Source organism: Panthera onca, chromosome A2 (genome assembly GCF_046562875.1).
Source record: "Panthera onca isolate mPanOnc1 chromosome A2, mPanOnc1 haplotype 2, whole genome shotgun sequence".
Classification (NCBI taxonomy): domain Eukaryota; kingdom Metazoa; phylum Chordata; class Mammalia; order Carnivora; family Felidae; genus Panthera; species Panthera onca.
Window position 1 is genome coordinate 73,654,843 of NC_138340.1, and position 12,799 is coordinate 73,667,641.

Consider the following 12,799-nt stretch of genomic DNA (forward strand, 5'->3'; position numbering starts at 1 on the left):
AAGAATATAAGAAATTGATACACTCACCTCCCAGAGCATCTGGAGAACTCCCTTCTCCACATTTGATCACAGTGATGGTTGGAGGAACCAAATTTTACCCACAGAAGGCCTCATTCCCACTTTCTTAAATGAGTTCCTTTAGTTTCCTTCTTTTCTATGTAAACATTACTCTGTATTTTCACCTACTCTTTCTTTACTTACTCCTACCTCTGAGAAAGATGACTTCAATCTTCCTTGCCAGGGCTTGCTCCTATACTAAAAACCCTCGTCCCACCCTCACTCATATCCTTCAGAACCTTGCTCAATCATCCTTAATCTCTTCATTCTGACTAGATCCTTTTCTTTCTGCCTAGATATAGGCTCATGTCTACACTAAAAATATTAACAGCAACAAAACAAAATTTCTATCAATCCTGTTATCCTTCTCAGGCTATCTTGAAATTTTCTTCCTTCCCTCCATCTCTGAATGATATAAAATTCCACCCGCCTACACTTCTTCACCAACGCCACATGCCAATGCCCTTTGTCATCAGGATTTTTATCCGATCTTTACACTGAACTATTCTTTCTTGACCCCTCTGTATTATTTGGTACTGTTAACCATCCCTTCCTCCAGGAACCTGTCTTATCACTAGGCTCCATCTGGGTTCATCTCCAATCTCTCTGACCTGTATTCCGCATTCCCCTTTCTCAGAATTATCTTCTTCTTAGCCTTCAGGATCTGTATGTGGTCTTTCACTTCACTTGCTTCCTATAATAGCCATTAGCCGCATGTGGCTATTAAATTTAAATAAACTAAAATTAAATTAGCCAGTCACAAAAGTCCACATATTTTGATAGCATTTATATGATACGTCCAAAATAGGGAAATCCATAGAGACAGAAAGATTGGCAACCACCCAGGGCTGAGAAGATGGGGAGAATTTGGGGGTGTGACCACTACCACTAATGAGTTCTGGGTTTCCTGATGGGGTGATGAAAATGTTCCAAGATTGTTGTAATGTACACTTTACATGAGTGAATGATGATATATCAATTATATCTCAGTAGAGATGTTATTCAGAAAAATGTAAGTAAAAGTTCAGTTCCACAGACCCACTAGCCACAATGTCAAACATTCAAAAGCCATGCCTGTCATATCAGCGTAGATAAAGAGCATTTCCAGCATCATTGAAAGTCCCATTGTCTGATGCTGGGAAACTGAAGCTGGAAGATGGTATGTTTTCTTTTTATTCTTCCTACTAGACCTAACATGATATCTGAAGAATGTTAGGCAATTAATAAATGGTCGTAAAATGTAATAAATCTCTCAGATAACTGCTTCCATATAATAGACTCATGGCTAAAATGAATCTCAGGCAAAACATTATTAATGGGGTTTATTCTATTTACATTTTGCTTGATTTGGTAATGAATGCTACTAAAAAGATTTCACATGAACTATTTTAAAAGTTTATCTTCCCTGTTCACAGGGCAAAAGCAAAGTTTGTGTTATAAACAATGCATTGGTGTTTCTCAAACTATAGAAAGGGAATTTGCAATGGAGGTATGAGTGAGGAGCAAAGGATTTTGAACAGAGATGCCCCAATAAACCATTGATAACTATGAAGGTACACAGATTGTCGGCTTGTTTTTTTGTTTGTTTTCCGGAGAAAAACTGAGTTGGGAAGCGAATAAGTAATATGAAGTAACAATGTATGCTACCAAGTATAATGTGAAAAAAGATTTTCAAAATTTTAGGGGTGCCTGGGTAGCTCAGTTGGTTAAGTATCCGACTCTTGATTTTGGCTCAGATCATGATCTCACAGTTCGTGAGTTTGAGCCCCACATCAGGCTCCACACTGAGAGTACAGAGCCTGCTTGGGATTCTCTCTCTCCCTGCCCCTCCCCTGCTCAGCCTCTCTCTTTTCTGTCTCTCTCTCAAAGTAAATAAATAAATAAATTTTAAAATTTTAGATTAGTGACAAAAAACTCAGCAAGTTTACATTTTTGGAGATCCTCATTCCCTTTTAATTAATGAAGAAGTGTTTCTTCCTTAAGCCTTAGCTATGCCATGAAATATGTCTTTATCAATATAAAACTTTCAAAACTTTAAGCAGAGATAACCAGTTAATGATCACAGGAAAATGAAGACTGCATAGTGGCTGAGCCACTAAACACAATTAAAGATCATCAAATAGATTTATAAGGATAAAGGTAAGATTGAGTTCTTTAAATACTTATTTGTTCCCTGTTACTGTTCCTACAGTGTTTATTTAATACATATATTTTAAGTAAAAACTTAAAAACAAAGTATTGGCTGAAGAGTAAATAATTATGTCTCAGAGTCGCATGTTGAAATCCTAACCCCAATATGATGGTATTAGGAGTATGAAAATTAATAGAGGGAAATGTCACTAAAGTGGAGTCAGGAGATTAAAAGGAAAAGCTGTATCACTTGTAATTGACAAGCGTCAATTACAAGAATAGCTGTCCATTACAGACCCCAACACAAGAGTCATCAACAGGAAAGAAAGGCCTCACAGGGACTGACCCTTGAACAATGGCAACCCACACACACATAATCCACGTGTAACTCTCTCTCAAAAATAAATAAAAGGTAGGGATTCAATAAATATCATTATTATTAAATAATTGCATCCTACCTAAAAGAAACTTTCTTATGTATTCTAAACCCTTATATTCTGACTCTTGGGCCCTCATCTACTCTGCAACAGACTCCTCTCTCTCTCTTTATTCCCTTGGTTGCCTCATTCTCCAGACTGAGCAAAGTAAGTGATAACAAGCCATACGCACAAACTGCCAGCAGGCTTTCCACACCAGGGAGAACTCACATCAAAAGCATCGAATTGGGCTAAAAACACTCATGGCTAGGGTGTTTCTCTCATAAGGAATTTAGGCCTCAGGAGGCAAGAAACCATTGCTTCTGCATGAAATGATGGGGGAGAGGGCAGCAGGGGTCTATAGTTTTAAAAGGACAAGGCCAAACTCCAGTATTTACAGCAGCACTATCGACAAGAGTCAAAGTACTGAAGAGCCCAAATGTCCATCAACAAGTGAATGGATAAAGAAGATATATATATACACAATGGAGTATTACACGGTAATCGGAAAGAATGAAATCTTGCCATTTGCAGCTACGTGGATGGAACTAGAGGGTATTATGCTAAGCAAAATTAGTCAGTCACAGAAAGACAAATATCATATGGTTTCACTCCTATGTAGAATTTAATATACAAAAGATCTGAACACAAGGGAAGGGAAGCAAAAATACTATAAAAACAGAGAGAGAGACAAAACATAAGAGACTCTTAAATACAGAGAACAAACAGAGGGTTGCTGGAGGGGTTGTGGGGAGGGATGGGCTAAATGGGTAAGGGGCATTAAGGCAGACACTTGTTGGGATGAGCACTGGGTGTTATACATAGGGAATGAATCACTGGACTCCTGAAATCATTTTTGCACTATATGCCAACTAACTTGGATATAAATTAAAAAATACATACATACATGCATACATACATAAAATTACAAAAAAAGAGAAACAAAAAAACAAAAACAAAACAAACAAACAGAAAAAGGACAGAGCCAAAACCAAGCCATTCCTCTTAGAAGACCAGATTTTATTAAGCTTATTACCATGGGTTGTGCTTTCTCTAGGGTAAGTTTCACCATTGGGGAGACCACACAGAAACTGCACAGTTTTCTTCACATTCCAGTTCACAATGAACCTTCTCTCCTGGGTGAAGAGGTGTTTCTCAGACTGAGAAAATATTGATGGGCCAAGTGATTGGACGTGCCAAAGAAACTGTACCACTTACGAGCAAATTGGGAGACATGTAAAGACAAGAAGGCATGGGGAGTCAGAGTTTCATTGCTCTGGTTAGAACAGTGTCACAGGTTAAATAGGACCACACCTGAGAGACCCAGGGGTGGCGATAGAAGATATAGGAATAGAGAATACTGAGCAGACATGAAGTCAGAGATATAAGAAGGTAAATCTGGAAGTGTCTACTGCTTCCGAAATGCTCTGCTTTCCCTGCTTCCAGGCCAGCTAACCCGGATTGATGATCTCTTAATTATTGATCTGGCTACAGATAAAATCACAGAAGGACCCTTCGAAGTTCTGCACCAACTCAATATATTTCATGGTCAAATGGAAAAAGGAAAAAAAAATAAAACTGAAACTTCCTGTGTCACTCTCTTAAGCTACCATATTGATGCATCAGTATTTCCTCTCGTCTAAATAAAGTACATACAAGTGGTGCTGTGTCTACTTCAAAAACAAGCCCTCAAACTCTTGGGTCTCCCAGGGCTACCTAATTTTTAACAAGATTTTCTTCCACAAAAGGTAACTATTGCTAAATGACTTCATCATACACTGGAAAAAGACATTCCATGAAGTTCAACTCACTGCCATGAGAATGTTTTCTGGAATGTCAAGCAGTTACCGACTTTGGGTCTGTGCTAGTACATCATGACAAATATAGAGCACTATTTCCTACCACAAACAGTTCAGTTCACCTTATGGTGCTGAAGCTGGTTGAGCCAGATGGCAGTGAGGCATAAACCACTTAGAGCTCAAGAACAGTGTCATCTATGGGATGAAACCATGCAACAAGTGGTAAACGAACCCAGGAGTCCCTAATCTCGCCTACTACCAATTTGCCTTCGTCTGTACATTTTTCATCATGAAAAAAAAAAGCCATTTTGAAGACCGATTTCTAAATACAAATCTTTGCCTTGAAATTTAGAATAGCCTCTACAGAGGTATTACATGCTTATTTCCTTCCACCCCAGATCAAGGCCAGGATTTGCTGATTCCACAGGAAATTTGAATGTTCAAAAATATACTGGAGGTTCTTCAAATCAATTAAGTCTCATTTCAAATTGAACATATGTATGATCTTCAATCACTCAGTTTCTGATACTATGCAAGTGCAAAGAAGAAAATGGGAAATGTCAAATTTTTTTTAATATTCTTCCCACACTGTCAATGGATTTTTTTTTTAATAAAAGAAGTCCTTTGTCATGAAAGCCTCCTGTCAAAAATGGAGTCATCGTGCATCCTGGACACAATGTAAAATGGCACATGGGGTTCCTTTCCTTGGGAAGTATGGGCCAGAAACTGGTTTTGATGATGATCCTGAATTGATTTCATTATAAAGAATAATAAGCCAGATTATTTGAAATAGGCAAGCAAAAGCAACAACCAAAAATTCCTGGATAAGTCCATATTGATTTTTCAGGAGCACTTCAAGGTGTTAAGCATTTTCAAACTTCTCTTTATCTCAAACATGTTACAACAATCACAGTCCCAACGAGTTATGTTCCATCCATGAAAATACCATTTCTGAAAATGAGCCTACATTTATTTCAGACTAGTTTAAGGCATTCATTCATAGACCAGAACTTTATTCAAGATGCCACCATAGTTCACTTTCAAGCCAAAAATCAAGCTATAAAAGGATATTAATTATAATTACAACGAGAATATTCTAATGTGGATTATAGAGTGGATTGCCAATAAGGTTTTCCAAACATATTTTAATTCCATCATGTCTCAAGATTCATCAATGACAAAACATAAGCGATTAGGATTAGGAGGAGGGAGGCCCTGACATGAGACCTGCTCACTACACCTGAAGCAAGGCAGTGGGGTACAGGTCCAGTTGACAGCAGAATTTCACCGCAGAGTATGGAAAGCTTAAATAAGCATGGTTCAGGAAAGCAGTTGGCAAGATAAAGTATGGGAGTATAGGTAGAGAATAGGGTGAGAAATTCTGACAGAATAATTCTTGAAGGCAGTTGGCCACTGAGATGTACAGATAGAGCCTATAGGGTCCCGGTTATGGGAAGGAGGCTCAAAGACTTGTGAAAACAAAGCAAAAGTTAGAGGGACAGGAAACAGGAAGTTAACTAGACGAGAAGCTCAGAGAATAGAGACAAAAGCAGAAGCCCAAGACTTTGAACAAAGATATATGAATCAATGACAGTTCCTATAAGCACGGGAGTCTGGCTGGCATATAAGAACTTAGAGCCCATGGTAGTTATACCTAATATCTGGGATTATGTCTGGCATGGCAGGCTTCAATACATTTTGTTAAATGAAAGCCAATGTATTAACATTAAATAACAGCAAACTAGGCAACTCATGAACCATTACTCACTATACAAAAGGCATGGCAGCAAAACTGGGAAGCAAGAAGTAGAAGAGATGAAAAAATGTCAAGGACTCGAAGAGGGTGCTTACTGAGCATGGCAAACACACTAAGAATCAATTCCCACAGCAAACGTCCTTCCTTAGAGATGACTGCCTAAATTTAAAGGTGAAGATTAAGTTTTAGGGGAGATGGAGAATATAATTCCAAAAAGAGTTTCAGATATGTCCTGTAGTTGGAACAATGAGGGACTTAGTCCCCCTAATTAAGTACTCCTCCTTCTTTCCATGGTCAAAATTTAGCCCCTTCACAATGTCCCTTTCCAAAGACCATTTAGTTGTCTGAAAGATCTCTTCCCTTATCTCCCTAATACTCATAGCCAAGGGTTTCTTAACCCATCGTGATGTTTGCAAGTCGCTACCTTGTAGGATGGTGAGGAGACATCTCCTTAGCATATTGTCATGGGGCAAGGATCCATGCATACTGCCACTACCTCCAACCACCAATTCCACCATTATCACCCTAATCCAGTATCCACTCTGTCTTGAAGCATATAGGATCATCCTTAGTATTCTTCCCAAGAAACATTCCACATAGCTATTACCAAGTCATTGGACATGAACTGGAATTAAAATTTATTTTCCACCCAATATAAAATGAGTTCCTGTACAGAGGCTTGGAATCAAAGTATACAGATTCTCAAAATATCTGTGGGCTTGGTCTAAAGATCACGAGAAGCTACGTGGCTTAACATGGTGGAGAATAAGCACTTTAAGAAGGACCTGCTAACTCACAGGAACAGGTAAAATGTAGCCTTCATGGGATAACCAAGTATCTAAAACAAGTTAACTCAAGAGTCAGAAAAAGCACAGGGGAAAGCTCTGTCTTAAATATCTGTAGACATTTCTAAGGAAAGTGATGGAAAAAGCAGTAGGCTATAAGTAGCTGTTAGGAATTTGATGAGATTGCCATATTCCAGGGTCTGGACTGGTCCCTCAAAGGACCTACTCCTTCACTGGATTATCAGGACCTGAAAGCCTGACGTAGGCCATCTAAAGTGCATGGGAGATTAAGGTAGACACCAGGATGATAATATTGCCACTATACAGTGAGAAAGAACTATATTAGAAGCCAGTATCTTTGAAGACTAAATGCTCCATAAATTTTCTCCCTTGAAAACTAATAATCAGAAGGCAAAATTATCAGAATTGAACATGGATTAATTACTTCTTGTCTCAAGTCCTCTTGCATCTAGATGCTGAGTCAAGTCTGAATCTGTCGGTGGAAAGGTCAGTAGACCCTTCCACATATGGCTATAAGAAGCAGGGGGAAATGAGCTCAGACTTGTTCAGCAGAAGAAGCCATGCTGAATCACTAGAGATCAGAGATCTCAAAATGTACCTCAACCATTTACATTTCATGAAATACACAAGAAAAAACAAGATGCATTATGAATACTATTCTGTGCATTCCTGTTTCAATCACTGGTGACCCAAAAGAGTTGGACTCACATGGGCACATATGGCATGACTGAGTCATGAGAGTGTTATACAAGGTTCTTTTAGACCAACTAAGAAGTTGTCCCTTCCAAAGTAACTTAACAGCACAGCATTCTTACAAACAACCTGAAAAGAATTTTCAGTAGTCCTTCTAGTAGGTCAGAAGGTGAAAGAAGCAATAATCCCTTTCTGGTCTTCTACATAAGCACTTAACAGAACATATTTGGTACTTCCGTGCATCCCTGTCAACATTAACAGGTCATTTTAGTTAAAAACTCAAAGGTAGCAGGAGATTCTGTTTTATTTTAGAGTTTATTTATCTATTTTGGATAATTTATATTTTAGTTCCTCTGGATATCATGTTCTACAAATGAAGGTGGAAACTTATTCTGCATACGAATTTTTATACATAATAACAGAATGTGCTGGAAATAACTTACCATTCCCTGTCTCTTCAAACACTACAATTCTTCATCCCAATTGCATTAAATATGTTTAATATCCATTCCATCCCAACCCTCACCCCTTGAAGAAGCAACCTCATTCTTCATGTGACTGATCATTCCTCACCCCTGGTTGACTAGAATAGTGTGGATACCATTCCCAAGCCAGCTAATAGATTCACTGGACAGGAATCAATTACATCAACTTGAGAATTCAAAAGGTCACGTGGAGATGGGGCTGAAATGGCCATATTAGGCTTACGTAAGTAAGTAAGAACGCCTCAGACAGACTACAAGTGAGACAAAAGACTAGACTACACAAAGGAAACTGATAAGGACTAAGCAACTGCTCCATGTCTGATAGTACCCTGATTTTCATGAAACCAAACTATACTTTTGTTTCTGCAAAATCTCTATAGCCTTACAATGACCTCCCTCTTATCCACCTCATCTCTATTTATCAGAATTATCTTGGCTGCATTTCTGTTTGTTAGAACCAAAAACGACTTAATCATAGATTTCCTAAATGGTGCTATATGGTGCGAACTGAGGATCAATAGATAACTGGAGTTCTCTAGCAGAGCAGAGTTTTGGGGAGCAGTGAACAAGCTGGGTCAATATCTTATGGACTCAATGTCTATTTGCTTAGCACAGGGCCTGATATAGAGGAGGTCCTTATACTTATTTGAAATCTTTTCCTTTTACTAGAGATTTTAAAAAGGTATTTCCCAAACTAGTTCCACAAAACACTGTTACATAAAGTGTTAATAATAGCCTTCTCTCTACTTTTCTCTCTCAGCACCACACACATACAAACTTTTTCATTTCTTCACTCAAATAAGTTTGAGAAACGCAAGTTCAACAGCTTTTTAAACTCTACTTTTCAAAACCCTTAATGTGATAGTGAATTTTACGAATCTCCAAAAGAGGCCTAGAGTCTTTAAAAAGGAGTTCCTCAAATTAGTTTGTTCATGAAACCCTTTTTTCTAAGCATACCCATTAATTTCTCCCAGAAGAGTGTTCCACAGAACAATATGAAAAGGGCCAAAAGAGTGTTCCACAGAACAACATGAACCTGTCAGATCTTTAAAGGAGCAAAGACCCTGCTGTCATCCAGAAGAACCTACAAACTGTTATCTTTCATTTTCTTCAAGGTTAGTTTCACAAATTAACTGATTTAAAGTCTGATTTAACATTATCCCCTAATGGATAAACCATGCTTGAAATTTTATACAAGTCCCTAAATAAAGGCTTTGGCTAAACTCCAAAAAAAAAAAAAAAAAAAAAATGCTATAAATTATTTTACCTTAATCTATATTTTCCACCCAATAAGTTCAGTTTTTTTAAAATATGATAGCTAATTATTTAGATAGGATAGTTTTTTTTTTTTTAATGACCTTGAAATCTTATAAATCTGGTGCTCTGAGGAGAGAAGAACATGTGCAAAGACTAAATAGTTTAAGTTCTTCAGGAACCTCTCTAAATGTTAAAAATTAAAATTCAGGTGACTACACCTATTGCGGTGAGCACTAAGTTATATATAGAATTGTTGAATCATTATCTTTTGTACCTGGAACTAATATAACATTATATGTTAATTATACCTCACTTATAAATAAATAATAATAAAATTTAGTGTTTAATTATTTACACTGCATACAATAAATTACTTTTCTTCTCAGAGCAAAAGGGACTCAGAGGGTCCCTCTCTACTTCCATTTCCCTACCATTTACCCCTTCCCTCCATCCCTGGGATGTGCCCATCCCAGAACGCCAGAAAAACTACTGTCAAACGCCATCTTAATCACAGTATGTTTTCTCAAAGTCCTCACCTTTCTTTATCTCTTTGTCCTCAAACCTCCCATTTTACCATTGGGAGAAACTACACAATCTTACTTCCTTCAGATTCCAACCCCATCCATTCTGGGGGGGTTCTTGAGCTTTCCTCCTCAGGTGACCTCTCTCCCTCCTCCTTATCTTTTGGCACTGTGACCTCACTCACTAGCAGAGATTCAACCATAACTTCTATAGGAATTCTTTTTCGGACACTGACCCACTCCCAAGCTCTTGTACTAAATTAACCAAAGTTGGTAATCAAGTCTAAACCAGGACTGGGACAAGTTGAGAAACTGCATCAAGGGAACATCCTCATAAAGCTGGGACACATAAAGGGCTACTTTACCAGTAAACGTGTAAATGAGAAAGATCCATTCATAAGAAAAGGTGAGAGAAAAAAAGACTCCCCTGAATAATCCTAATCATGGCTTTTCCTTAAAGAGGTTCGAATTTATCTGTAAAGGTGTGGATCACAAAAAACAAAAAATTAACAGAAAGCCAGTCCTTCTTTCTACTGCCTTCAGTTACTATGCAAGAAACAAATACAAATCCTATTTAGAAGGAAAGCCTCAACTGAAATTGAGGGAGATTTTCACTGAGATAATCCAGTTGTATTTGAGCCTATAATGCAACATTATACATGGAAATAAGCTACCATGAGCCAGAGTTGGAAGCAACAATAAAAAGCAGAATTCGAATAACAAGATCTTCAAATAACAGTATTTCTAGAAATAAAATATAAAATAAGCATGGCTAATATTTTTAATGGAGTATAGATTCAAACATATGAGGAAAGTAGAAGTTACTCTTTAAAAAGGTACATTTTTGAAAGAACAAGATATCATTTTTTAAAATAAAAATATCATTGGGAGAATGCCTGGGTGGCTCAGTCGGTTAAGCGTCCAACTTCGGCTCAGGTCTTGATCTCACAGTTCGTGAGTTCAAGCCCCACGTCGGACTCTGTGCTGACAGCTCAGAGTCTGGAACCTGCTTCCTATTCTGTGGCTCCCTCTCTCTCTGCATCTCCCTGCTTGTGCTCTGTCTCTGTCTCAAAAGTAAACATTAAAAAATTTTTTAATAAAATAAAATAAAAGTATCACTGAAATTTAAAATTCAAAGCTGAAATAAGAATTGTTGCCTGAAACAGACATTTTGAAAAATAAGCTAGATAGAAGCTAGATAGAATTAAGCAGAAAGAAGAGATCAAAACTATAAAAGTGATATTAAGAGACAAGGAGGTTGGGATGCCTGGATGGCTCAGTCAGTTAAGCATCTGACTCTTGATTTTGGCTCAGGTGATGATCTCACAGTTGTGAGACTGAGCTTCGCACTGGGTTTCACACTGGGTGTGGAGCCTGCTTAAGATTCTCTCTCTGTCTCTCTCTCTGTCTCTCTCTCTCTCTCTCTCTCTCTCTCCCCCCCTCCCTCTCTCTCTCTCTCTGTCTCCTTGTCTCTCTCCCCCAGCTCTTCCCATGCTCTCTTTCTCCTCTAAAAGAGAGAGTGAGAGAGCAGGTTAAAATGAAATTCTCCAATTACAGATGGAAAGACAAAGATAATGGAGGAAACACAGTATATAAAAGATAAATATCCAGAATTAATTAATCCTATAAACTCAATGAATCCCAAGTGGGACAAACAAAAGGAAATGGACAATCAGATATACCACAGTAAAAGTGAAGAATACCAAAGCCAAAGTAGACATGTTAAAATCATCCAAATGGAAAAGACAGGGGCACCTGGGTGGCTCAGTTGGTTAAGCGTCTGACTCTTGATTTCAGCTCAGGTCGTCATCTCATGAGTCATGAGTTCCAGCCCCTGGTCAGGCTCTGTGCTGACAGTGAAGAGCCTGCTTGGGATTTTCTGTCTGTCTCCCTCTTTCTCTGCCCCCCCCCCACCACTGCTTGTGATCTCTCTCTCTCTCTCTCTCTCTCTCTCTCTCTCTCCCTCTCTCTCTCTCTCAAAAATAAATAAACATTTTTTAAAAAGGGCTGAATACCTGTAAAGCATATCATTTACACCAGTAGCAGAAACTTCAATAGCAATTATAGAAGTCAGATGATAAAACTGGGGTATAATAACTGTTAACAAAGAATTTTATACGTAGCTAAAATATTGTTAAAGAATGATCTTGAAATAAAGTTATGTTCAGACTAGCAAAATCTAAGACAGCTTATCACCACCAGATCCTCACTAAGCAATTTCTAAAATATATGCTTTAGGAAGACAGAAATTGAATCTAGAAGAAATGAAATACAAAAAGGAATTGTGAAAAAGGAAAGAAAATACATATGAGTTAACCTAAAGCACTAATATGAAAAAGGAGAAGGCGGGGAGGAGGAAGAAGGGAGGCAGTTAATAGTAGGAGTGGTGGTAGCAGGAATGGAAATGAATCACTAAGATCTCCCTTAAAGATGTGAGATGACATCAGCAAAATGGCAGAATAGGAAGCCGCAGCTGCCCATCCCCCATGTAAACACTGATTCAATAACAATACACAGATCAATTTCCTTTGTGAGAAACTCAGAAAAATGGCCAGAAGTCTGCTGCACCCCAAGTGAGTGTGAAACCAATCACATCAAAGCCAGCAGGAAAATCTGTAGAACTCACTGGCCATATTCCCTCCCTGCCCCAGCTCAGTGAGGCATTGTTGAGCAAAAAATCCCAGCTCCTGGCTTTTCCTTGGGGAGGGAAAGAAAAAAACAAAATGTATGTCCAGTAAGCAGACTTTCTGAAGGGCTACCTGAGGAACTGGTTTTTGTCTTGCCTGAATCTAAGTGCTAACAAGAATGATGTTGGGCCGTGAGCTGCTGAGAATGAAAGTGAGGGTTTGGACTAGCACACACTCTCTCATCATAGTCCT

The 12,799-nt window shown here is 38.3% G+C and overlaps 1 protein-coding gene across 3 annotated transcripts in view; it reads right to left on the minus strand.

Moving 5' to 3' along the window:
* SUGCT (succinyl-CoA:glutarate-CoA transferase) overlaps nt 1-12,799 on the minus strand; it is a 755,607-nt gene that overhangs the window by 428,833 nt on the left and 313,975 nt on the right. The gene's annotated exons all lie outside the window — the stretch shown is intronic.